This window comes from Eleutherodactylus coqui, chromosome 10, assembly GCF_035609145.1.
Source record: "Eleutherodactylus coqui strain aEleCoq1 chromosome 10, aEleCoq1.hap1, whole genome shotgun sequence".
NCBI lineage: Eukaryota > Metazoa > Chordata > Amphibia > Anura > Eleutherodactylidae > Eleutherodactylus > Eleutherodactylus coqui.
Window position 1 is genome coordinate 134,731,643 of NC_089846.1, and position 26,060 is coordinate 134,757,702.

At 40.6% G+C, this 26,060-nt stretch overlaps 1 protein-coding gene across 1 annotated transcript in view; it reads right to left on the reverse strand.

Moving 5' to 3' along the window:
* Positions 1–26,060, reverse strand: part of HTR2C (5-hydroxytryptamine receptor 2C) — a 486,357-nt gene that overhangs the window by 301,143 nt on the left and 159,154 nt on the right. The window contains exon 2 of the mRNA XM_066579897.1: positions 15,400–15,552. The gene's annotated coding sequence lies outside the window, so the exon portion shown is untranslated. The remainder of the gene's footprint in view (positions 1–15,399; positions 15,553–26,060) is intronic.

A 26,060-nucleotide genomic window follows, 5' to 3' on the forward strand; every position in this document is an offset into this window, starting at 1 on the left:
CACTTGTATGCTCACTCGCTCATCCAGACAACTGGGGTAATCTGTATACTCACGTATCTAGACAGTCAGGGCCAGCATAAGCTCACTCATCCAGGCAGCCGGTGTCAGATATGCACTCCATCATCTAGTCAACCGTGGTCCACCTATATGCTCACTCATTCATCCATGTAACTGGGGACAGCCAGGGTTGAATATATAATCACTCACATACTCACTCAAGGATACAGATGTATCCTTCCTTACCTTTTCTTTTGGTGTAAAATGACCAACTTAACTTAACTAGTTCTTATGCTACTCTATCACGAATTGTCTATGCTATGAGTCTATGTGTGGCCATCCAGCATTTGTGATGTTACTTTCAGCCTTGTTAAGAGTTTTTCTAGCATTTAGCAAGAATTTATAGAACTTGTTTTGTGCGAAAATTGGAGTTCTTAACAAAATTTAAGGAAAGGCAAGGGTGGACACACCTCTATGTGTACTCACTCATGTTGTTAGAGTAGTCAGCTTCTTTTAGGTGATACTCCATGGATATAAAAGCCTCATCAGTCAAGTATGCCCATTTCAGCAGCGCATCGGAGAAGAATACACGTGAAACAGTCAGGTGATGTTTTCAAGCTCTTCTCAAGCGTTTATTATTACATAGTTTATATAGCAAAGGAGGTGATCACGAGCTGCTTCACCCCCTCAACAACCAATCAAAATATAATAAGCATTCCATAGTGACGTCTACAACCTCGTGCCCATGTATGTACCCTACAGCTCCTATAAACAGAAGATTCCTTTACAAATTGATCTACTGGGAAAAAATCCTTGAAAAAGACACATCCGGTGCATAAACAAGAAAGAATGCCCAAAATATCTAGAAGCATTGATACAAGGACATTTGCTTGTAAGAAGAACACAATATTATTATAAATTGTATTTTTCCACTGCCGACCTGCTGCTTTGTGAATTGTGATGGTACAGAAAGAATGATGTGTTTCAACACTATTCTTAAGTTAACCCTTTCCAATCCAATTTGTATCCTGGTTTTCCTAGGGGGCTTACACTTTTTCTGCCATTATACAACGGCGCTATCTGCTGGCTAAAGCCAGTACTGCATGAGGTGACACGTTGGATAGGCTCTGACAGCAGAGAGGCTGGCAATATACAGTAAGAGAACCCTGACGGACGTCTTCCAACATCAGAGCTGTACAGCCTTAAATCATAATGTCTTTAGACTTTAGACAGTGGATTGGAAAGAGTTAACTAGTCCAGATAGAAGGAAAAATCTCTGCGATCATGTGGATAAGACTAAGGGTCTGTTCACATGAGCGTGTTTTTGTGCGTACATACGCACGCACAAAAACACGCTTCTATTTGCAACAATGCATTCCCTATGGTGTGTTCACCTGTCCGTGTTTTACAGGTGCGTGCCTGCAAAGATAGGACATGCGTGCACCATAGGGAATGCACGCATTCTTTTCAATGGAGCCGTGGCTGCTGCCGGCGGCTCCATTAAAAACAATGGTCTGCCAGCACCCCTGCATTCTTCCCTGAATAAGAAACATTTTAGTGTAAAAAAAAAATAAAAAATTACCTACCTGTCTGCCGCTGCTGTGTCCTCCCCCTTCATCCCCACTAGTTAAAAGAATTCCCTGCTGCTACATCTGCCACAACTGTGGCAGATGCAGCAGAGGAATCCTTCAATTCTCAACCGCAGCTGTCACACATGTCAGCTACGGTAGAGGATTCTGCTGCCGGCAATTGATTTCAGGGAAGGGCTTTAAATATAAGCCCTTCCCTGAAAATCAAGTAAAAGTGGTTTAAAAAACAAAAAAATAGATACTCACCTCACTTCAGCTGCGGGAACTCAGCCGTGTCTTCTCCTGCTGTCCCCTGCACTGTGGTGCTGATCTATCAGCAGGCGGGGATTTTAAATCCCCGCCTGCTGAAAGAGCTAAATGTGATTGGCTGAGGTGTTCAGTCAATCACAGGCAACTCTCCCCGAATGAATGATGGGCGAGAGCTGCCTGTGATTGGCTGAGCACCTCCGCCAATCACATTCAGCTCTTTCAGCAGGCGGGGATTTTAAATGTTATATGTAAAGCCCTTCCCTGAAAAAGAATGCAGGGGGCTGGCAGAGCATTGTTCTCAATGGAGCTGCCGACAGCAGCCGCGGCTCCATTGACAACAAGCACGCAGCTGTGTTCACGCGTGTTTTTGCTCGTACCTAGGTGCGGACGTATGTACTCACCTAAGTACGCACAAAAACACGCTCGTGTAAACGCACCCTAACTATCAGTGAGTCCTCGAGATGTCAAGTAACATCAAAACTATTTTATTAACACCCTGAGCAACGCGTTTCGGCTAATATGCCTTTTTCAAGCTCACAATTATATGGCAATTACACAACAAAAACGCGTTGCTCAGTGTGTTAATAAAATAGTTTTGATGTTACTTGACATCTCGAGGACTTACTGATAGTCGTATCCACATGGACAATGTTCCTTCTATCTGGACTAGTTTACTTTAAAGCATACATGTATCGGATCGCTTGGACTTCCAGCATCTCTCCAGACATCCGGATTAAGGATTAAAGACATACTTGATACGCTGACCAGGAAACCAGGTGCCGGTGGGTTTCCCCTACCAGGGTTATCCCACCGTGCACCAGGTGAGTCGATACTCATTTTTATATACCAGCTGCATAGCTGTCATTATTCTATTTTCCGTTGGTATACTTCACTTGGCGCACTCCTGATATATTTTCTTTACTATTCTTAGGTCCTTTCCCAATGCTTTGCTATTTTCCTTGGTGCTGCACGTCTCTGCAGCGGGGCATCAATAGTGTTTCATTTCATTTCATGGCCAGAAAAATAGATCAACCAATGGAGAAGCAGGCAATGGCTCCCTCATATGCACAAAGCTTGCATGTCCCTAGGGTCATCCCTGGTAGTCTGCAAATGAGATCTAGGCTACAGCTCATTTAACTAGCTGGAAGAGCAATTCTGGTAATAGCTTATTAGCAAATGGATATTTAAACAATTTAAGCAATTTACTAGTAATTTAAGCAAAGTAATTCTGAGCATGAATCTACAGGTGATTCTAACAATGTGTGATAAAAGGCTCAATACAATAGAGAGTTATAAAATATGCCATGAAAATAAATTGTTTACAAGTTAATGAGATGCCAAACAATTATGAGACGATGGTCGGAATTTGGTTAATTAAAATGGATTGCTTTCCAATGAACAATAGAAGCTGAAACATTAAATTCATATAATTATGAAGTTAGTACAATGTTTTCTAACAACTTAATCTAAACTCTACTGTCAGTCTCATGGTATCATTATGTAATTGGTAAAGAACGCTGAAGGTAGTTCTTCAATATCCTAGAATGGAGGTCTTAAAACTGAAGAAAAATTGTTTCTATTGTTCCTAATTTTAAGAAGTGAAATCATTGGTTATGATGTCTGGCCTTCGAAGAAAGTTTTCTTTGATGCAAAAACATTGAAAGAAAATATTGGTACCCAATGTGTGACCTTTCACCCCGTAGTGTCGGCTAGACGTTGTCTGTTCTTTGAGCCATTGTTTTAGACTATTTATTAAAAGGTAAGTTTTGAAAGGGAATTCCGCAGTGAAAATCTGTTAATATATTAAAAGCGCCAAAATTGGGAAAATTTAAGAAAAAGAAATAATTTTTTTCACATTTCAACTGCAATATCTTAAACATGTGCAAACATACTGTACGAATTTTGATGATATATATATATATATATATACACATTAGAAAAACTTTAGGTTTTTTTAAACCATTAAGGAGACGTACAAATGTAACATTAATTATCAACATTTTGAGGAACACTTTGTTTTCCTGCACCAAGCCAAGATTGCAAAGGCTCAGGGGTGTCAGAATGATAGATACCCCCACAAAGACCCCATTTTAAAAACTACACCCCTTAATGTATTCACTGAGGGGGGTCATGGGTATTTTGACCCCACAGTTTTTTTTCAGGAGTTAATTCAATTAAGAGAAGAAAAAATAAAATATAAAAAAATGTTCACATATATCATTTAAAAGACAGTTATTTTTCTATAGTGCACATGAAAATGAGGATTTTCACCCCAAAATGGATACCCCTGTTTGTTCTAGGTTCAGAAATATACCCATTGTGGCCTTAATATTATGTTTCCATGCACAACATAGGCCCAAACCGAAAAGAGCAGCCGGTGGCTTGCGGAACAAAAATTTTGTTTGAGGCCTTAGTCAGACGGGCGTTTTTTCACGCGATTTGCACATGCACATGCGCCCGGCGATTTTTTAAAACCATTGCTTTGCAATGGTATCGGACACATGAGCGCTTTATATGCGCTCGTCCGATAAATTATAGAACAGAAATCGCAGATCGCACCTATCTGCGATTCCTGTTCTCTTCTCTATATGCGCTCAATGGGGCCGGCGGCAGCAGCGCCGACCCCATTGAGAACATATACTAGACAAATCATTCACCTCTGCCACAGCTGTAACAGCTGTGGCAGAGGAGAACGATGTTTGCCTATTGAATTTAATGGAGCAGGCAATACAGCCGGCTCCATTGAAAGCAATGGGCTGCCGGCGAGCGCGGGATGCATTGTCGGGAAGGGCTTAAATATATAAGCCCTTTCCTGCAATTCATCCAGAAATGTGTAAAAATAAAAAAAAAATGTATACTCACCTTTTCGCTGCAGCCGGAGTCCAGCAGCGGCCGCCGGCAGTTCTCCTGAACTGCTTCTCTATAGTATTCAGCAGCCGCAGCTTTAAAATCCCCGCCTGCTGAATGAGCTGCCTCTAATTGATCACAGCCTGACCAATCAGAGGCAGGTTTCACTCACACACCCATTCATGAATTCATGAATGGGTGAGTGACTGCTGCTTCTCAATGGCTCTGATTGGTCCTGCTGAGCCAATGAAAGGCAGCAGTCACTCACCCATTCATAAATTCATGAATGGGTGTGTGAGTGAGAAGGTGAGTATACATTTTTTTTTTATTTTTACACATTTCTGGATGAATTGCAGGGAAGGGCTTATATATTTAAGCCCTTCCCGACAATTCATCCCTCGCTCGCCCGCAGCGCATTGCTTTCAATGGAGCCGGCTGTATTGCCGGCTCCATTGAATTCAATGCGCTGGACAGCTCCGGCCCGTTTCTAATGAAACGCGGCTAGGAGCAGATTTTTCGGGCGATTTTTTTGGCCCCGGTCATGCGATTTGTGGATGCGCATCCGTCATGCGATCCGCAAATCGCGCGAAAAAACGCCCGTGTGACTAAGGCCTGAAGGTGATTTAGGCACATTACACATTTGTTGAGCCCTTAAGCAGCCAAAACGATAAAGAACCCCTACAAATGACCACATTTTGAAAACTAGACCCCTTAACGAATTCATCTAGGGGTGTACTGCGTATTTTGACCCCACAGTTTTTGAATAAATCTGAGCTAAGCAGAAGAAAAAAGCCATGATTTTCATTTATTTGGCAATTGTGTAATTTTAAAAACAGGTTTTTTTTGTACAGCACATGTATGAATGAAGAGTTTTACCCCAAAATGGATACCCCTGTTTGTTCCCCATTGTGGCCCTAATCTTATGTACGTATGCTCAACGGGACCCAAGCCGAAAGGAGCGTTACACTTCCCCTGTTTTTTTAACTTTACGTGATCGCCATTATCCATAGGATAATGGCGATCACGTGACCGGAGACCGCTCACATTAAAAAAATGTAGCTGTCTGATAATCCCTTTAAAATAATGTGACTTATTAGTAAATCATCAAACTTGGGACAAGATATGTCTTATCTAAAGTCTTTCTAAAGTGAGCAGATTGCAGGATTGTAAAAGTTTTAGGGTTGTGTCAATCATGCAAGTCCAGCAGAAGTAACTTCTTGTAATCTAAATGGCTTCTAGGATGCCTGTACAACTTTCTTTGTGTGCAGCCCACGCTGGAGTCATAGGTTTTCATATATTCCGACCACAATGGTGGGCGAGGCCCTCGTTTGATTTCTTGATGCCAGGATATTATCTTGCATTCATGCACTCGGTGGTTTCATGGCTTCCAGCTTTCATTCTGTGACATATTAGTATTGTCTCAGGTAGATTTCCAGCCGTTCCATTGATTTTCCCCCCCGATCTCCCTAATAGCTCCATAGAATTACATTTCCGCTGACTCTTGCTCTGATATTTATAAGTGACATTGATACTATTTTATAAAGAACACATTCTGGTGAAATGAAGTAAAACAATGAAAGCATTTAGTAAGAAGCCTTGGAGAGCTTTTCACCTTCATGTAGATTTCAGTTTTACAAGAGTAACCTGATAAATGATCAGCGATATGGATAAACTCAGGAGAAAACGACCCTTTATTGTTTATACATGTGGATAGAGAAATTGCAACGTGATTTATTTTTGGGCAATATCGCCCATTATTTTCTATGGGAGGAAAAAAAAATTGCATCACGCTGGCATGAGGTTTTTTTTATTTTTCCTGTTGAAACAACATGTGATTTTCACGCACGCGCAGCAATGTGATGTAATGCATTTGTCTTACAAAATGTGTTGTAGTCACAGGAAAAAATGGCAGATTTAACCCTTTCCAATCCACTGTCTGACATCTGAAGACATTATGATTTAAGGCTGTACAGCTCCGATGTTGGAAGGCGTCCGTTGGGGTTCCCTTACTGTATATTGCCAGCCTCTCTGCTGTCGGAGCCTATCCAACGTGTCACCTCATGCAGTACTGGCTTTAGCCAGCAGATAGCACCGTTGTATAACAGCAGAAAAAGAGTAAGCCCCCTAGGAAAACTAGGATACAGATCGGATTGGAAAGAGTTAAGTGTGCAATGTCAGACCGAGTCTTTCGAAGGGATACAACACTTGCCTTCGTAAATACGGCCTCTACTTGCTGCCTCTTTTTCTAGTCTCTGGAAGTTAGCAAGGAAATGGATCTGGGGAATTTATATACAGTAGACAAAGAAATTGGGTATTTTGCTAAATTGCCGCATTATTTAATGTACAATTGCATTTGAGTAAAAAAATATATGATTGCAAATATGCAGAAAGCTATTATATATGACGTGTAAATGGCTTAAAGGGGTTGTCCCGCGCCGAAACGGGTTTTTTTTTTTATTCAATAGGCCCCCCGTTCGGCGCGAGACAAACCCAAGGGATGGGTTAAAAAAAAAAAAGGTTTAGTACTTACCCGAATCCCCGCGCTGCGGCGACTTCTTACTTACCTTACCAAGATGGCCGCCGGGATCTTCACCCAGGATGCACCGCGGGTCTTCTCCCATGGTGCACCGTGGGCTCTGTGCGGTCCATTGCCAATTCCAGCCTCCTGATTGGCTGGAATCGGCACACGTGACGGGGCGGAGCTACGAGGACCAGCTCTCCGGCACGAGCGGCCCCATTCACCAGGGAGAAGACCGGACTGCGCAAGCGCGTCTAATCGGGCGATTAAACGCTGAAATTAGATGGCACCATGGCGACGGGGACGCTAGCAACGGAGCAGGTAAGTGAATAACTTCTGTATGGCTCATAATTAATGCACAATGTACATTACAAAGTGCATTAATATGGCCATACAGAAGTGTATAACCCCACTTGCTATCGCGGGACAACCCCTTTAAGATGAAGACCAAGAAATGTTGTAACTTTTACATAATAAAATTCACCTACATAAACCACTGAAGAATCATCACAAAAACTCATCTTTCTTGGTTTATAAATACATGAATCAATTAACAAGGTAAAAAAAAGCCATGCTGAAAAAACATTGGGGTAAATAGATAACCCAGTCCTCTACAAACAGCAGCAAATGACATTAAAAAAAAAATATATATATGTATATTATATATATCTATATATATATATATCTATATATCCACTCATTACCAAAAGGATCCCACCCCTAGAAGAAGTTGTTGTTTTGCTGCAAAACTCGGCATGCAGTTACATCTCATACAGCTATGCAGTTGATTAGAGTTGTGGTGTGATTAGATGAAGAGTCTTCCCATCTGAGGCCCTAAAAGTGGTTCCACGGTTGACCTATAAAAAGGCTTTTAAAGGCTCCTTGTGTGCAGTGACCTCTTTTTCCGCTTGTGTAGAGCTTGTTGACCACTAGATGCCTCTATGACATTTCACCCCGTTACCAGAGTCTGAGGGGGGCGCATTATTGGGATGTGAGAAGCTGGATGGTCGTATCCATGAATTGCCGTTCTGACCAGACTGTTAGGAGGTGTTGGGACCAATGGATCTATAGGGGGATGCACACTTGACTGCTAGAAAATCCTAACAAATGCCTCTTGGAAGCCCTGCTGCGAGAGGCAACACATGTAGATAAAACAATAGAGAAGTTAGTCTGTCCGTGACTTAAATATAGTAAAGTGGAAAATTTTATAAGATTTTGCACCAGTTTCTAAGTGGTCACTTTCAGCGTTAGTTTGAACCTCTGCAGTGAGTCATACCACATAATATGTGTTTTCTGCATGGCCCACTCTTTAAACTCTGGGGGTCTAACACTTTGTGGTGTTATAAATACAACCAAAGGGAGGACGGTGCCTTGAAACGATTTAAACGGTATTCTTGGAGAATGTCCTTGTAGACAGTTCCTTTCTACCCCATATGAATATAAAAAGTTAACCCCCCACCCTCCCAACAAATGGGGGTGAGAAATGAATTAGAATTTTACATATGCGCTCATGGGGTGAAAGGTAAGAGTAAGCAATCAATACTTGGCAAGGGGGAGATCCTCCTGGTGCCAGAAGTTAGGGTGGATCTCCTCCCTTGGGACCCAAAGTAGCTGCTGAAGAAGATTCCGTGTCTTATAGAAGTAAACTCTTTCTTTACTTTATTCCATACTAGCGTACCCGTCGCGCGTTGCTGCGAAGACAGACATACATACATACATTCGTTTTTATATATCTAGATGACGGCAGCAGCGACCACTGAGGTTTTGTAGGCCGCTGCTTCCCCCTTGCAGGCTGAATAAAATAGCCGTTGTGTGGAACATCCAATTTATCCGGCTGCTGTGGCTTCTTGGGAAGATAGCCTAGTACATGTTTGCCCACTTCCAACTCCAATGGAGACTGACTGTAAATGGCTGGCGTGCTCTAGTATTTATGGTTTCAAGCTGTACGTGTCATTGCATACAGTCTATCTATCTATCTATCTATCAGGGTTATTGCATACAGTCTATCTATCTATCTATCTATCTATCTATCTATCTATCTATCTATCTATCTATCTATCTATCTATCTATCAGGGTTATTGCATACAGTCTATCTATCTATCTATCTATCTATCTATGACATCAGGAAATGAGAGAATTAGATTCCGTACGTAAAATTTGAACGCTAATTCTTTGGCGCTTTGAATTGAATAATCGAGTTGGGACCCATTAACTTTTCCTATTTATGACATAATCAATGCTCGTGCCAAATTTTAAGTTTCTATGACATTGGGAAGTGAGAGAATTAAGTTGGGATGAGACATAAGGCCTTGCCCATAAGCATTCCCCAACCTCCAAGAACTGAACCTACCTACCTGAATGAGATTTTGTAGGCCGCTGCTTCCCCCTTGCGGGCTGAATAAAATAGCCGTTGGGTGGAACATACAATTTATCCGGCTGCTGTGGCTTCTTAGGAAGATATCCTAGTACTTGTTTACCCACTTCCAACTCCAATGGTAATTGGCTGGCGTGCTCTAGTGGTTCCAAGCTGTACGTGTCATAATAGAGCCTTAATGACATCACAATGCAGCTTTATAGAACATGTTGGGGCATGTTCAAGGGCGTCCGATGTTGATGACATCAGTGATGACATCACAATAGCAGGTGGCTTACTTATTCGATCTACGTGGGGGGGGCGTAACTTTCGACGACGCTCGCGCGCCATTTATCGTAGGATATTTGTACTATGCCTATAATCTTCCCAGGAGTGTACTTAACAACTTCCCAAAGTTTCATGGCGATCGGATGAATGGTGTAGTAGCGCATAAAGGACAAACAGACACGCAGACACGCAAACACGCACGCACGCAGACAGACATACATTCAATTTTATATATATAGATACAGAAGGTGAGGAGTTCACAACACACTAAAGGTGCAGGTAAAACAGCAACGCGTTTCCGTCTTTTTCAAGCATGGGGATACATACATAGTGAAGATATATATAGGAAAAATAAGGCATGTCATTAATTGAGGCCGAAATACCGCGGGGCTTCATGCTGACATGCCTCATCAATGTGAGTTCTTTTTCCTATATATATATTAAAAGGGCCTATCAAGGACCAAAACGCGTTGCTGTTTTACCTGCACCTTTTGTGTGTTGTGAACCCCTCAAAGAAAGAGTTTACTTCTATAAGTCATGGACTCTTCTTCAGCAGCTACTTTGGGTCCCAAGGGAGGAGATCCACCCCAATCTCTGGCACCAGGGGGATCCCCTCCTTCCCAAGTAAGTATTATCTACTTACTCTTACCTTTCACCTCTAACTCACTTTGTGGCTTTTGTTATTCCTAGACACTTCTGCTTCATTATAACAGCAGTTACAAGTTACTGGGGAATATCTAGCGGGTCAGAAATTTCATGTCTTTGGCAGGCTTAACACGGGTGTATGTGCATTGGCGAATGAAATGTGAAGAAAAATGCACTTATGTGAACAAACCCATTAAAATCAATGTGTTCTATTCACTTTGTATTGCAGGCACAAAGTTTGTGTAAATACATCCGAGTTCAGTGGGACTTTAGCACTGCAGCATTCTATGACAGTTCACATGCTCTTCAGTCTGACCCATGCTACGACCATGGAGATCGCATGGCTGGGTCCTTGTTTTCTACAATCTATGCATCTGTTGGCAACCACTGCAGTCAATAGTCAGGACGGGGGGTTGCGTGCTTTTGGTCATGCAGTGATTGCATGTAATGAGCTTTAATTAGGCACCTTCCACCTACCTGCCACTTGCCTGCCATGAATTAAACTAATTGAAGGAACAACCACCTACAATAATTTCTATGTTTGTCTTTCACCGTCCATGGAACAGATCTCGGAGTATTTTCCGGTTTTCTCTTTTTTAAGGCATGTCTCCTGCTTACTGTCTTGATGACCTTTAAACAGCAAAACACAAACCAAACTACTGATATTCTATGTGACAATAGCTTTGTGAACTTTTCATTTTACTATTGGCCAGCAGAGTCTGCATTGAATAATTGCGGATCTACTTCATAAAAGAGACAGTGTGAGCAGGTGTGTATGTTGGTGGCGGTTTGGGAATGGGGGTCTGTCTGCTGTCAGCAGGTCTGACCTTTTCATTGGTACTTGTTGGCTAGATCTTCCTGAGTAGTAAACATAGTCAAGTACAAGGATGGCTCACCATCATAAATGTGTCGATTCTCAGAATAAACTAAAAAAGTTCTTTCGAAGCTCATGACGGCTTTATGTCAGGTGTTAGATATCTATTAGTGATAAGCGAGCATACTCGCTAAGGGCAATTGCTCGAGCGAGCATTGCCCTTAGCGAGTACCTGCCCGCTCAAGAGAAAAGGTTCGGGTGCCAGCGGTAGGCAGGGAGTTGCAGGGGAGAGCGGGGAGGAACGGAGGGAAGATCTCTCTCTACCTCTCTCCCCCACGCTCCCCCCTGCTGACTGCCGCAACTCACCGCTCCCCCGCGCCGGCACCCAAACCTTGTGTCTCGAGCGGGCAGGTACTCGCTAAGGGCAATGCTCACTCGACCAATTGCCCTTAGTGAGTATACTCGCTCATCTCTATTATCTATCTAAAAATTTGCTTACTGGAGACAATAATTGGGATTTTGACCTTAAATAATAGATGGTGTCGGGTCCTCTTTAACTAAAAAAAAAGTTATGTTGAAGATTAACTAACAGCTTTTCTACACTGATTTCTGTTGATTATTTTGGCTCATCCTCTCATCCAAAAAACGTATTCTGTGATATTTTTGTACAGCAGAAAGTAAGATCTCTCTCTCCCCGCACAACCCCCCGCTGCCCCTCTCCCCCCCCCCCCCCCCCCGAATTTTCTTGGACGAGTATGCAGTTACTCGAAAATAGCGTTGCTCGCTAGAGTAATTGCCTTAACCGAGCGTGCTCGCTCATCTCTAGTTGTAAGACCTAAACATTGCATTAGGAAGTAAAGTTTACATGCCGAGCGCTTGGGAGACGTGTCATCCAAACATGAGAAGCAAAAAGGATTTTCTGCTGTCATTTCCCATAAGAATTGCATTTGCGTCAGTCTGCTTCATTAATAGTTCCAATTCCTCCATTGTAAAGGATCTGCCCCATACTGGGGTGTTCGCAGCCTCCGACAGATGCCTGCATATAAGACTTACAGTAAAAGACGATAACCCAACCACTTTTACCTTCTGTTCTGCTTGTACTGAGGCTCTGATGGCAGACAAGCAGGGGTCCTACTGTTTGAGAACCACTTACTATGCAACCAGCAGAGAATCAACTGTCAGGGTCACCACAAGCGCATTTTGATTCCATTGTTAAAATAATCTAATGTGGATTTGCAGCCACCGTGCCTGGATGCTTGTCATATTTGATAAAACTATTCTACTTCTGAAATGGTAGAAAATAATACAAAGCCCCAGCGCTGAATGGGAAATAAGCCGTGTATACGGCTATATCAACACGGACGATATCCTGGCGAGAGTTTTGTCGGTTGCGAGATACACAAACGTAGAACCATTATTTATAAGGGTGCATTTACATGGATGATTTTTCTTATGCAGCAATCAGAGCGTGTCCTATTCTTGTGCAGGTCTTGTACGAGAATAATATATACAAATGTGCGATTTCCCGCACATCGCACAGAAAACGGATTGGGTGTCCGTGTTCTGCGCAATGCGAGTTGCTCCCAAGAATTTTGGGCTCGACTTATAAACATGGCCTTAGGGTGGCTTCATACGAGCGTGTTGTTGTGCGTACATAGGTGCGCACCTATGTACGCACAAAACCATGCATGTATAAAGGTCCGTGCATTGCCTTAAATGGAGCGACGGCTGCTGCCGGCAGCTCCATTGAAGGCAATGGTCTGCTGGCACCACTGAATTGTTTTTCAGGTAAGGGCTTTACATATAAGCCCTTTTATGAATGGGTGAGTGCTGCCTCTGATTGGCTGAGCGCAGGGACCAATCAGAGGCAGCTCTCAGCTGTCATTTGTGTTCTTTTGTTGTTTCTATGGTAACTAATGTTACATCACATGAAAGCCTTATGTATCTAATATATGTTTTTAAAATTTTGTGTTTGTAGCTTATGGCAACAGTGATCTCGGCATGCAGGAAAACAAAATGGCGGAGTCTAAGGTGATATTCACAGCAAATGAGAGCAGAGGAGTGGTAAAATTCTTGTTTCTGCAAGGAAAGTCCGCGAAGGATATTCATGATGATATGTGGCAGACATTGGGGGATCAATGCCCTTCATATTCTACAATTAAAAACTGGGTTGCCAAATTAAAACAGGCCACATCAGCACCAATGATGAGGAACGTCCTGGACGACCGAGAGAGGTTGTTGTTCCGGAGATTGTTGATGCTGTGCACAACCTCATACTGGAGAATCGGCCAATTTCAGCTAAAGGAATAGCAGACATCATTGGGATTTCTGGTGAACATGTTTGTGTCATTATCCATGAACATCTGAACATGAAGAAGCGATCTGCAAAGTGGGTCCCCAAATGTTTGACAACAGATCAGAAAAGCATGAGATTAAAAGCTTCCCGGTCCATTTGTCAGCGTTTCCAAACTGATAAGAACTTCCTGGATCGACTGGTCACTACGGATGAGACCTGGATTTATTTGTATGACCCTGAAACCAAGGAGCAGTCAAAAGAGTGGAGGCACAGTGGTTCTCCTCGCCCAAAGAAGGTCAGCCACTAAGGTGATGGCGTCTGTGTTCTGGGATAAGGAGGGCATGCTGCTAGTGGACTACCTTCAAAATGGTTCTACCATCAATGCAAGGTATTACATTGAACTTTTGGACCAATTTAAGGCAGCTCTGAAGGCCAAAAGGCGCAGCAAGCTGTCCAAAGGAATCTTGTTCCTACAAGACAACCCCTCCGCTCACACTGCACAAACGACCACGGCAAAAACTGGTGGAGCGAAGCTTTCAGCTGGTTGACCACAAACCTTATTCACCATATCTCACTCTCTCCGACTATCATCTGTTTCCAAACCTGAAGAAACACCTCAAGGGGACCAAATTTCCCACCATTTCTGATGCCATGGCTGCTACAGATGACTGGTTTGAGGCACAACAGAAATCCTTCTTTTTTCAAGGCTTATAGAACTTGGAATCCCGATGTAAGAAGTGTGTTGGCATCAGTGGAGAGTATGTGGAATAAATGTAAAGTTTCATCTTCCTATCTCTTTTCTTTCTGGGTAAAGCCAAAGACTTATCAGCAGCCCCTCGTATGCACGCACAAAAACATGGTCATGTGAAGCCCCCCTTACTATTTGTTTTGGGTATGTTATTTCACTATAACGTCTAAACCACTTTTTAGCAATTATTTCATCTCAAAAGGGATACCTTTATTTGTCATCGGCCTTGATGTGTGGGGTCTCATGTTTTAAGTTGCATTTTCATGGCATTATTTTGCAATACATGTGGTATATAATTTATATTAGGTTGCTTGGAGAAGAATTCAACAAAAAATGTATCAATCTCCACCAAATTAGGCTATGAGTGTGATGTTGAAACATTTAAAACGTAACGGCTAATTTGCAAAACCTTTGACATGTGATAGCGACATATCAAAAGATTTGATCAGTGGGCTTTCGGGTGCTGAGACCACCACTGATTAGTGAAATAAAGGGGAGGAAGTGCTCACCCAAGCCCTGTGCCCCTTCAGCTCTGATTGTTATTCATTGGCTCATTATCAGCTGAGTCAGATCAGCACTTCTGCCCCTTCATTTTAGCAATCAGTGGCGGTTTCATCACCCGGATCCCACTGATTAATGGTCCTTTTACACGAGCAGATAATCACCCTGTGCTAATGAACACTGATTGGCAATGAGCATGCCGGTCAGTGCTCATATCCTCCATGCACCTGGGCAGATCATCTGCTCTGTGGAGACGAATGATCATGGACATGTTTGTTTGTCCTCATACAGCTGTCGTTGATTGGCCGCTCATTTGTCAGCTCATCGTTGGTCCCTTTACACAACCCGATGGTCTATCGAATGAGCACTTGGAGGGACGCTTTGGCCAGTGTTGAATCCAAATGGAAATCCAAATATTTTCGTAATGTCTACAATCTACTCAGCTTAGAATTCTGAAAAAGCCACGAGATGCAAGCAAACAGAAATAAGCAAACCGAAGAAATAAAACATTTAACTGCATACACAATATCGGCTTTTTGTTGTGCTTACTTACAGTTGACAAGCTCTTGAATGGAGGAACAACTATACTTCACTTGTGGAATGCAGTAATTCAAGGTATGCTGAACAATATATAGGAATTCTTTGTTAGAAGGTCATTCAGTATCGATGCAAGAAATGGACCGAAAAAAATTGCTGTCACATTCATCTGCAATAAAAGAGAACAGATCGCATACAGTAAATGAGAAGAGGCAACTTTTGTGACTTTAGATCAGATTCGTCACTGGGGGATGGGAAGCTTTCCTCATACTGCAGATATTTTTTTGCTATGTTGATTGGAAATCAGCACATCTTTAGAATTGCGATTCTATGATCTTATGGCATCAGATATGCAACATTATTAAATAGAGCACTGGGAAAGGGATAACATTAAAATATTCTAGTAAATCTGACAGGAAGGATTTGTGCTCCGACAGACGAGTTATGTAACTTTAGGATTTGGTGAAACTTGTAAAATATAAAATAGGTATCACAGAAAATGCATAACCTAATATTAAAGCAGAACTTGTATTCCACAGTTACACGAAAGAAAGTCTCACGCTTAATATGATAAAAACAGGTAATTCAGAATCTCCCGGCCTTTCTTTATGGAATACACATACACACATATACACACACACACACATATATATATATATATATATATATATATATATGTGTGTGTGTGCATGTATATATGTATATATATATATATATATATATATATATATATATATATATATATATGTGTGTGTGTGTGCATGTATATATGTATATATATATATATATATATATATATATATATATATATATATATATATATATGTGTGTGTGTGTGCATGTATATATGTATGTATATATATATATATATATATATATATATATATATATATATATATATATATATATAAAAAATCTCCCGGACTTTCTTTATGGAATATATATATATATATATATATATATATATATACATATATATAAGTTTTGGTAATGAAAACGGAAGACGTGTATATATATATATATATATATATATATATATACTGTATATATATGTATATATATATATATATTACATAATCCGTCAGAGATTAACATGCAAGTCTCTAAAAACAGAGTATAAAATTGAGGTAGAATAGAGAAAAGTTTTGTTAATGAAAATGGATGAGTTGTTTCAGGAACACTCGCAAATGTAAAATTGATATATATAAATATATATATATATATATATATATATATATTTTTTTTTTTTTTTTAAATATGTATATTTATATATATATATATATATATATATATATATATATATATATATATATATATATATATATATATACATATTTAAAAAAAAAATATATATATATATAATCTATATATATCAATTTTACATACCCGAGTGTTCCTGAAACAACTCATCCATTTAAAAAAAAAAAAAACTATACAAATCCAGGTATGAATCTCACATAATGTGCTATGCATCATGTAATATGAGTACTGCAGTGTCCTGGCAGCTGGAAGTGAAGATCAGAAAAAGGAAAACTCTCTGCATTTTTTTTCTGAATTCATCAGCTATAATTGCATGGAAGAATGGGATATTAGATGTCCTGACATATCCTTATCACTGTTCCTTCCTACAGCAAGGTAGTCGACCTGAAAAAAAGAGCATCCCTACTTATCAGAGGTTAATCCCTCTCACTGTGCACTGCTAGAGCAGATTCGCAAACCAATTTGGAACAGAGGACCGGAAATAAACATTTCTGGAAATATCACCACCAAATATATACACTCTGCAGAATGGGCGATAAGCTAACTCCATAAAACACAACATTTATTAGGTATGCATTAAAGTAAACATAAGATAAATAGAAAAAAACAACTTTCAATTAAACACGTGTCAAACATATTATAAATAATCAACCTGCACACTGTACAGTATATAGAGGGAAATCATAACAATCTCACCAATCCGATGATGATGCCAAAGTATAGATGGATCCCAGTTGTGTAGTCCTGATCTTCCTCAATGTGTATTTACAGTTGCACAATGAAGGGAAAATGAAGGATGCTAATCTCTGACCCTGTTATTCCCTATAAACTGTCACACCCTATAATTGCAGGGTAACCTCCATGACAAGAGCGACCTTGTAAAGAAGCCCTACAACGGAGACCCTAGTAAAGTCGCTACCAGATACAAGGTGCTTCAAACATTGAGGAAGATGAGGACTACATTATCCAGATCAATCTGTACTTTGGCATCATCATTGGATTGGTGAGATTGTTCCGATTTCCTTTTACATGCAGTATGCAGAATAGATACTTATTATATGCCTGACACATGTTTAATTGTGGGGTTTTTTCCATTATGGTTGTTTTAATGCATCCCCAATAAATGTTATGTTTTATGTAGCTAGCTTATCACCTATTTTGGAGAATGTCACAAACCAATTTGTCACCTCATGCTCTATCCTGATGTGTTTTCCCATGCAGTATCTGTTTCATTCAGGAGACTGTTCAGCGTTTCACACTTAATGATTGGAATATCTGATAAATTTGAAAAATTGAAAAATTCAGACAATGAGCCGTTATTGAGTACCTACATTAGAAAGATTTAACACCAAAAGATACTGACATACTGGCAACACTTGGGGAGCATGCCCCTTCATAGGCAACAGTGAAAACTGGGTGGTGGAATTCAAAAATAGGAGAACAAGAATTGAAGATAAACCCCACCTGAACGATCTGGTGATACCCCCCAGAAAATGTGAAGAAAATCATCAATATTGTTGTGAATGACCAAAGATTTACTGTGAGGCAGATTGCTGAGACTGTGGGCTTGCCTAAGACAATTGTTAATCACGTTCACACTGGCACCCTGGGAATGAAGTAGGTTTCAGCAAGATGGGTTTGAAACTTTTAAATATTGAACAGAAGACAGTGAGGTGCATAACATCAAGGGAGAATCTCGAGCTGTTCAGAACTGATCTGGATGCTCTTGAGACAGGTTTTAACTGTCGATGAGACCTGGGTCTACCACTTCCAGCCAGAATCCTAACAGAGGGAGTCCAAACAGAGCTCTAGCAATGAAAACACCCCTCATGCCCTCAATCAAAAAGAGTCAAATCAGTGCTGTCAGCTTGGAAGGCCATGACAATGGTGTTTTGAGACTCTGAGGGTGTGATGATGGTGGACTGCCTTCCAAAGAGGCAAACTGTGGTAGGGACATAGCATGCCAACCTGCTGAGACAACTGCTTGAGGAGATCAAGCAAAAGCAATGCGGAAAGTTGTCAGAAGGTGTCACCAGGACAACGCACCTAGCCACAAAGCTGTCATTGCTGTGGCTCCTATTGGACAGCATAAAACTTCATGAGATAATCAGAAACAGCGATAAATTTATTGTAATTGTGCACAAGGTTGCCAACTTGAATTTTTCTTATTTTTCTGGACAACTTATCCAATAATTGTTGCAGCCGTTCAGAGGTTCCCACCTTGCTTTCAGGCCAGACCAGGGTTTAGCAGTATTCCTACCTCTCCTGGAGCTGAGGGGTGTGGTGGTTGCAAGAGTAATGTCAGTCCTCACCTGGTGCTGAATAGCCCTGCTCCTATTTAAGCAGTGCTAGTATTGACTCCTGTGCTGGTCAATGCTTCAGTTGCCACTGGACAGCTACTGAGGAACACATCCTGGCTGAAACTCTTCTGTGCGAGCTGAGTTCCTATTTTTACTTTGTTTGGTTTTCTGTTTCCCTTTCTTTTGTGCTAGGGCTCCCTGATAGGGACGTGTCAGTGGCCCAGACACGCGTGCGGGTCCGCACCTATCAGAGTGATCGGCCCGCCGAGTAGGCAGGGCCCCCTCCTGGGTTAGGGGTTTATAGGGAGAGGATTTCCCGTAGTGTTATGTTTCCTTTGCACAATTGTGCCTTTTTCTTTGTTTTGGATATTGCATGTCCGGTTGGACGCAACAATAATTATGGAAAACGGAAATTTTTATGGGTCAAATACGGATATGAACTCATTACGAGCATTTACTGTGAAGTGTAAAATTCTTATAATTACAATCACAATGACCTCCTCAAGTGGCAGCAGCCTCAAAAAAAACACAGACACATATATTTTCCATAAACACTGGAAAAAATGCTTTATTTTTACAGAGCATCCAGGAATTTCTGGATGGTAGGCAACCCTAGAGGCATAGGCTGTGTGATAAATATGGTGCATCTTGCTAGAGGTTAGACATGTTTCCTAACTCTACCATTTGGCAAACTTTGTCAACACCAGTTCACCACAATAATGACCTGCGCCATTAATATTGTCTTCTAGCGCATTTTACGACTCCATTAAGCCAGGCTACATTTTCTTGATACAATTGTCTAGTGAGGAGGAAAGCTGTATAAAAAATGTATGAATCTGATGCACAGTATGTACTCCAACTTTCTGGTGCAATTTTAGCCAGAAGTTGTGGCATATTTTGATTATTAAATCTTTTCCATTATTTATGTTTTACAGACTTAAATCTAATTACCAAAACTAAAATGAAACGAGATATCCCATTTAACTTAATTAATTTTACTGTATGTCTGCAGGATTGTAGAAGAATAAACTCCGCCACATTAATCATTGGTGTTTAAAGCTTGATTAATGGTTTATTTGCTGCCGGAGAGCCTTGTCATTAATTTCATCTTTATTTTTGGCATTATACATAGTTTAGTATAAAACCGAAGTGGTAATATTTCTGTTGTGTTTTAGTCGAAATGGCAAAGCGGGAATGTGAAGAGGAGATTTATAGAAGTACATTTCATTTGTATTTAAATGCCGAGTTTTTAAGCTGCTCAGAGAATGTGATAAATTAAATCTCCTGTTGTTCTGAAGATTACTTTTAAACCTTCTGTTAAAAAATGGATTTTCATCATATTTTCTAATCACCACATTTTCATATAAAAAGCAGAGTCAAGCATATGCATAGTGCAATGAAAGGGGAAATTGTTTGCAATTGTTTGTTTGGAAGCTAAATGAATGACCTCTGTGGTTCGACTCGGCATGCTAAAGAAAAAACAAGGCTATTCTCCACCTTGGGTAGTTCTCCCACCTTCTAGTCATGATGACAAATACATTTAAACATAATATCCACAATGACGTCTCTTTTCATGCTCTTAATGCTACAATGATTCATTTCTTACAAAACTCAAATTATCGGGTCACGGCCTCTGTGTTACATTGATCCATTGAATGTTATGGCAGAATACTGGAGGAGCTAGCTTGGTCTGGAGTTACTCATTCTGAAATTTCAAGGAGTGAGAAGATAGGGTTGCAACTAAACACCAAGAAAACGAAGGTAATGACGACCTCCGAAAATGGAATATGCCTCATAAAGTTCCACAATGTAGAAATTGACACAGTCTAGGACTTTGTTTTCCTTGGTTCCAAGATTGACAGAGATGGGGTACAACACCTGAAATCAAGAGAAGATGATCCCTTGGGCAGAAAGCAATGGTGAGCATGATTGCCATCTAGAAAAGTAAAGATATCCTCACTGCAACCAAAGCCAGGCTAATTGGGGTGATTGTCTTCCCATAGTTACCTATGACTGTGAGACTTGGATAATCAAGAAAACAGAAGAAAGATTTAAGTTGTGCTGTTGGAGGAGACTTTTTGCACATCCTGTGGATAGCAAGAATCACCAGCAAAGACGTTCTGGATTACATCAAGCCAAAGACCTCGCTAGAAGCCAAGATCACCGAGCAGAAACTATCCTACTCCAGCCATGTTATACCCAGAAATTTAGTGGAGAAGGTATTCATACTGGGAGTAGTCAGTAGAAGTATGAGAAAAAGGCCACCTAAGAATTTGTTGGCTTGATTCTGTCAAATCCGACCCAACATAAGTCTGAGTGAACTCAAGCAGTAATGAATAGATCTTTTATGGAATGATCTGTTGAATGACCAAAAACCAATCTCGAATGAATAGAAAATTGAATAGATGTGACTTATGATGGAAGACATAGAACAAGTATATGTAATAAATGCTCAGTGGGAATCCAACTGCTGTGAGGCCTACCAATGAGGCTACTTGTCAATTGCAATTGAAGGTGTTATCTAATGGTATGTTAGGATTAGAGATGAGCGAGTATACTCGGTAAAGGCTATTGCTCGAGCGAGCATTGCCTTTATCGAGTACCTGCCCGCTCGAGATGAAACGTTCGGGTGCCGGCACGGGGGAGCGGTGAGTAGCGGCTGTCAACAGGAGGGAGCGGGGGGGGGGGGGGGGGGAGAGGGAGAGAGAGATCTCTCCTCTGTTCCGCTCCGCTCTCCCCCGCAGCTCCCTGCCCACCACCGGCACCCGAACGTTTCGTCTCGAGCGGGCAGGTACTCGATAAAGGCAATGCTCGCTCAAGCAATTGCCTTTACCGAGTATACTCGCTCATCTCTAGTTAGGATACAGTTGCAGGAGAAAGTAGGTGAACTCTTTGGAACTACTTGGATTTCTGCATTGATTAGTAATATAATAAGGCCTGTTTGTTATCTATTGGTACCTTTACACTGAGCTACTACTGCTCACATAGTGGCTAAGAGTAGACGCTGACGCATACGCACAACAATTGTTTGAGTCCCCACTGTTCATTGGTTGTTTGCCGAGATATCATTCATTGTGGGGATCTCCATGTGAATTCATTCGCAAGTCATTCAAATACAAATGACTGCAACTTTACATAAGATGTCTTTTGATCAACCTATGAGTATTTTTTAGGTCAGCTGAAACTCATGACTAGTGAGCAAATTCTCGATTGCCACCCTATTGGTGGCCGTGGTCACATGGAATGACTGTCATTTGATCTCGCTCTTTTGAGTGATTATTCGCCAATACTGTTCCAGTGCAAAACCACCTTAATTCTCAATTACAGATCAATACAATCTAGCTAAACTAATAAAACACAAACAGTTGTACATTCATGCTATTTATTGAGCACAATGAATAAACATCAACAGGGCAGGAAGAAAATGTAAGCGAAATATTAAATTTAAAACCTGGATATCCCCTTTTTGCAAATCCTATTGGCAGCTAAAGGCAATATTGGATAAAAGTGATTTTTGCTAATCTTAAGCAGGAGTTTTGAGCCATTCCTCCCTGTAAATGTGTTTCAGTTTATCAATATTTCTGGGATGCCTTGCATACACAGTCCTCTGCAGATCATTCCACAGGGTTGCAGTCAAAACGATAGAATATCATCACCATATGTCAGTGATTATCAACCTCATAAGCATTGGAAATTCCTGACAATTATTCCCTTAAGGAACCTCTATTCCTCGTCATACCCCACAGATGCTTGGTGTAGATTGCAGGATAGCTATTCAATAAACCTAAAGTTGTGCATTTAGCCCAGATTTATTACTTCACCAGATATTTTTTTCAACGGGCTGACATACTATAATTACTTTACTATCTCTACTGTAAAAGTGACAGTTGTTGATACTCCTCTCTTTCTAAGGAACCCATGACTGGGTTTCATGGAAATGCACAGATTATAGGTGTTCACCATGAATATATAATGTGACTGAATAAAGACTATAAAGACTTTCAAAAGGGCCAACAATGACCAATATGCCAATTATACTCTTCAAATAAGACCTTACCTGGAAAACATGCGACTTCGGTCATATATGTAGAATACTAAATGATGATGACACAGTTAGAACAGCAAAAACTAGTATAGTTTTTGGCATAGCAGTGATAAGTAGTCTAGAAGAGACTTCTAAAATAAAATGCTTTGACTGCTGTATTGTATTTTCTGTGGCACTGCAATGTGTAAAAGATAGACAATGAGGTAAACTGACAGGAAAGGCAGTGATGCCTTTGAATGTTGGTGCTGTTGGAAACTTTCGGGAATTCACTTCAAAGGGAAGAATGCTAGAACTTTAACTGAATCAAGCCTATAGTTCCATTAACGTAAAAATAGCACTTTCATCGAGTCTTTATTAAAATTTATGCACATTGTTCTGTTTTTCGCATTAGAATTCTGTTGTGTTTATTTTCAATATATATCTGCATAGGGAGCCTTGGTTTTATACCTTAAAAGTGATATAATCCTGTCTGCATGCAGTCACCACTAGGGGGAGCTAACCGTATATGTAGTTGCAAAAAAGTAAGTGAACCCTCTTGGAGTTAACTGGTTTCTGCATTACTAATGAAATGTTGTTTGGTTGTTATCTAGGTGAAAATTATGGACAAACACTAAACTAATAACACACAAACAGTTGTATTTTAATGTATTTCATTGAGTACATTAAATATAGGTAGAAAGAAGACATAGAGCTAGTATATGTCATCAAAATGCAGTCAGAGTCTAACTGTGACTTCTGCCAATGAGTCTACATGTGAGTTGCATTTGAAGGGGTTATTTCATGGTTTATCATTAGGATACAGTTACAAGGAAAACTAAGTAAACTCTCTGGGAATACTTGGATTTCTGCTGAAAAAGTATGTGAATCCTTAAATTCAAGTAAACCCTTAACTCCCTTTACCAGCAATCACTTCCATTAAATGTTTCCTGTAGCTAAAAATAAGATTTGCACAATGTTGAGGAGTTTTGGACCATTCCTCTCTGTAAATGTGTTTTAGTTAATCAATATTTCTGGGATGCCTTACATGCACAGCCCTTTTCAGGTCATATCAGAGCATCTCAAAAGGGTTAAGGTCAGGACTCTGACTTGGTCATTCTAAACCACATAACTTTTTCTTTTTAACCTTAGATTATTTACTTGTGTGCCTTGGTCATTGTCTTGTATCACCCAATGTCTCTTCAGCAAGCTTTGTATAACTAGTATTGAACACACTTAGACCTTTAAAATCTGCAAGCAGTGAGCTTCTATAAGTAACATTATAGCACTGTCAAAGAATCAGGGAAAGCAATTCAGTGCGTTAACTAATTAGTCCTATAGCAGTTGTGTAGTCTGCCTATATGATACTCACATCATTAAGGAAAAGGACAAGCAGCAAAGAATGAATAAATAAGATCTCAGAAGTGATGTCAATGATATTCAGAGGCCGAAGATAAGAGCATGACTTTCTTATCATATCTCTAGTGCATTCAGGGGGTCTTCTTGGAGATCCCCTCAGTACAAGGGCGTAGCTAAAGGCTCATGGGCCCGGGTGGAAAAGTTTATCTTGAGGGCCCCCAACTTCTCTAAACCCCTTAATGCAGAGGCATAACTTGAAGCTCCTGGGCCCCAATGCTAAATCGGTAACAGGGCCCTCAACTATAATGCTTTATTCATAGTACTGGGCTCCCTATATGGAGAAGAGAGGCCTTATGGGCCCCCTAAGGCTCCTGGGCCCGGGTGCAACCGCATCCCCTGCATCCCTTATAATTACGCCAGTGCCTCAGTATCTAAACCTCCTAATGCACATATTGCATATTCATTGTAATGTGAAATTCTATGAATATTGCATTTGTATATTTCAGAGTTTTTAATTGAGATGGAAACTGACGGCCTAAAATGAATCTTTACAAACAGCATTACAAATCAATACAGACGGAACATAATGCTAATTATTGGATGTTTTTCCTGCTCGCGTTTCATACCGTGTTCCCTCTCTGAATGATCTAAACACTGTTTCTTCCCTTTTAGTTCGTAATGACGGTCACAAGATATGACAAGTGATATCATCTCTGAATAAGATGGAAAACCACAAGTATTAAGGATGTAACAATGAGGATGGGCGCACATATTACTAGGAACACTTCCTTTGTCTGCAGTGAAAATAGTTTGTGTTTTGCATGGAATCCTTCTAAAATCCTTCACAACAAATGAAAGCTTTATACAACTAAGATGTACATGTAGTCTGTCAACTAGACATGTGCTAATACACATTACTGTTCAAATCCACTCAAAAATTGCGAATTTAGGTGAGACTAACATCAACCCCAATATACATACTGACCAGTATTTGTAGTCTACTCTCATCCCGTTAAGCCCCCCCCCCCCCCAATCTCCGGGAAAAAAAGCAGGTTGGTATGCTAGCAGAGCGGTATGCTAACAAATATGCAATATCCTGCCTATCCCAATGGTAAACTTATAGCAATCAAGGAATTGAAGTACGCTGATCATACATAATACATCCCAACAGTCCTGGTACTCAGGGGACTCTCCTAAACATTTAACAACAAAGAAGCAGGAACTGTTAGTATGTTTTTTTGAAGTGTGGGAGTAAACCCTCACAAACAGAGGGAGAACATACAAACTCCATACAGATATTAACCCTTTCCAATCCACTGTCTGACCTCTGAAGGCATTATGATTTAAGGCTGTACAGCTCCGATGCTGGAAGACGTCCGTCGGGGTTCTCTTACTGTATATTGCCAGCCTCTCTGCTGTCGGAACCTATCCAACGTGTCACCTCATGCAGTACTGGCTTTAGCCAATATATAGTGCAGTTACATAATGGCAGAAAAAGAGTAAGCCCCCTAGGAAAACCAGGATACAAATTGGATTGGAAAGGGTTAATGTTGGTCAGATTTGAATTTAGGACCCCAGCATTACAAGGCAACAGGGCTGACCACTGAGCCACCATATGTCTTAGCCCTTCTTCTCAATAAATGTATACACTATGTAAATGAAGGTGATTATTATGAAGAAGAAACCCCCACAAACACAAGGAGACTGTACAAAGTCCATGCAGATGTTATCCTAGGT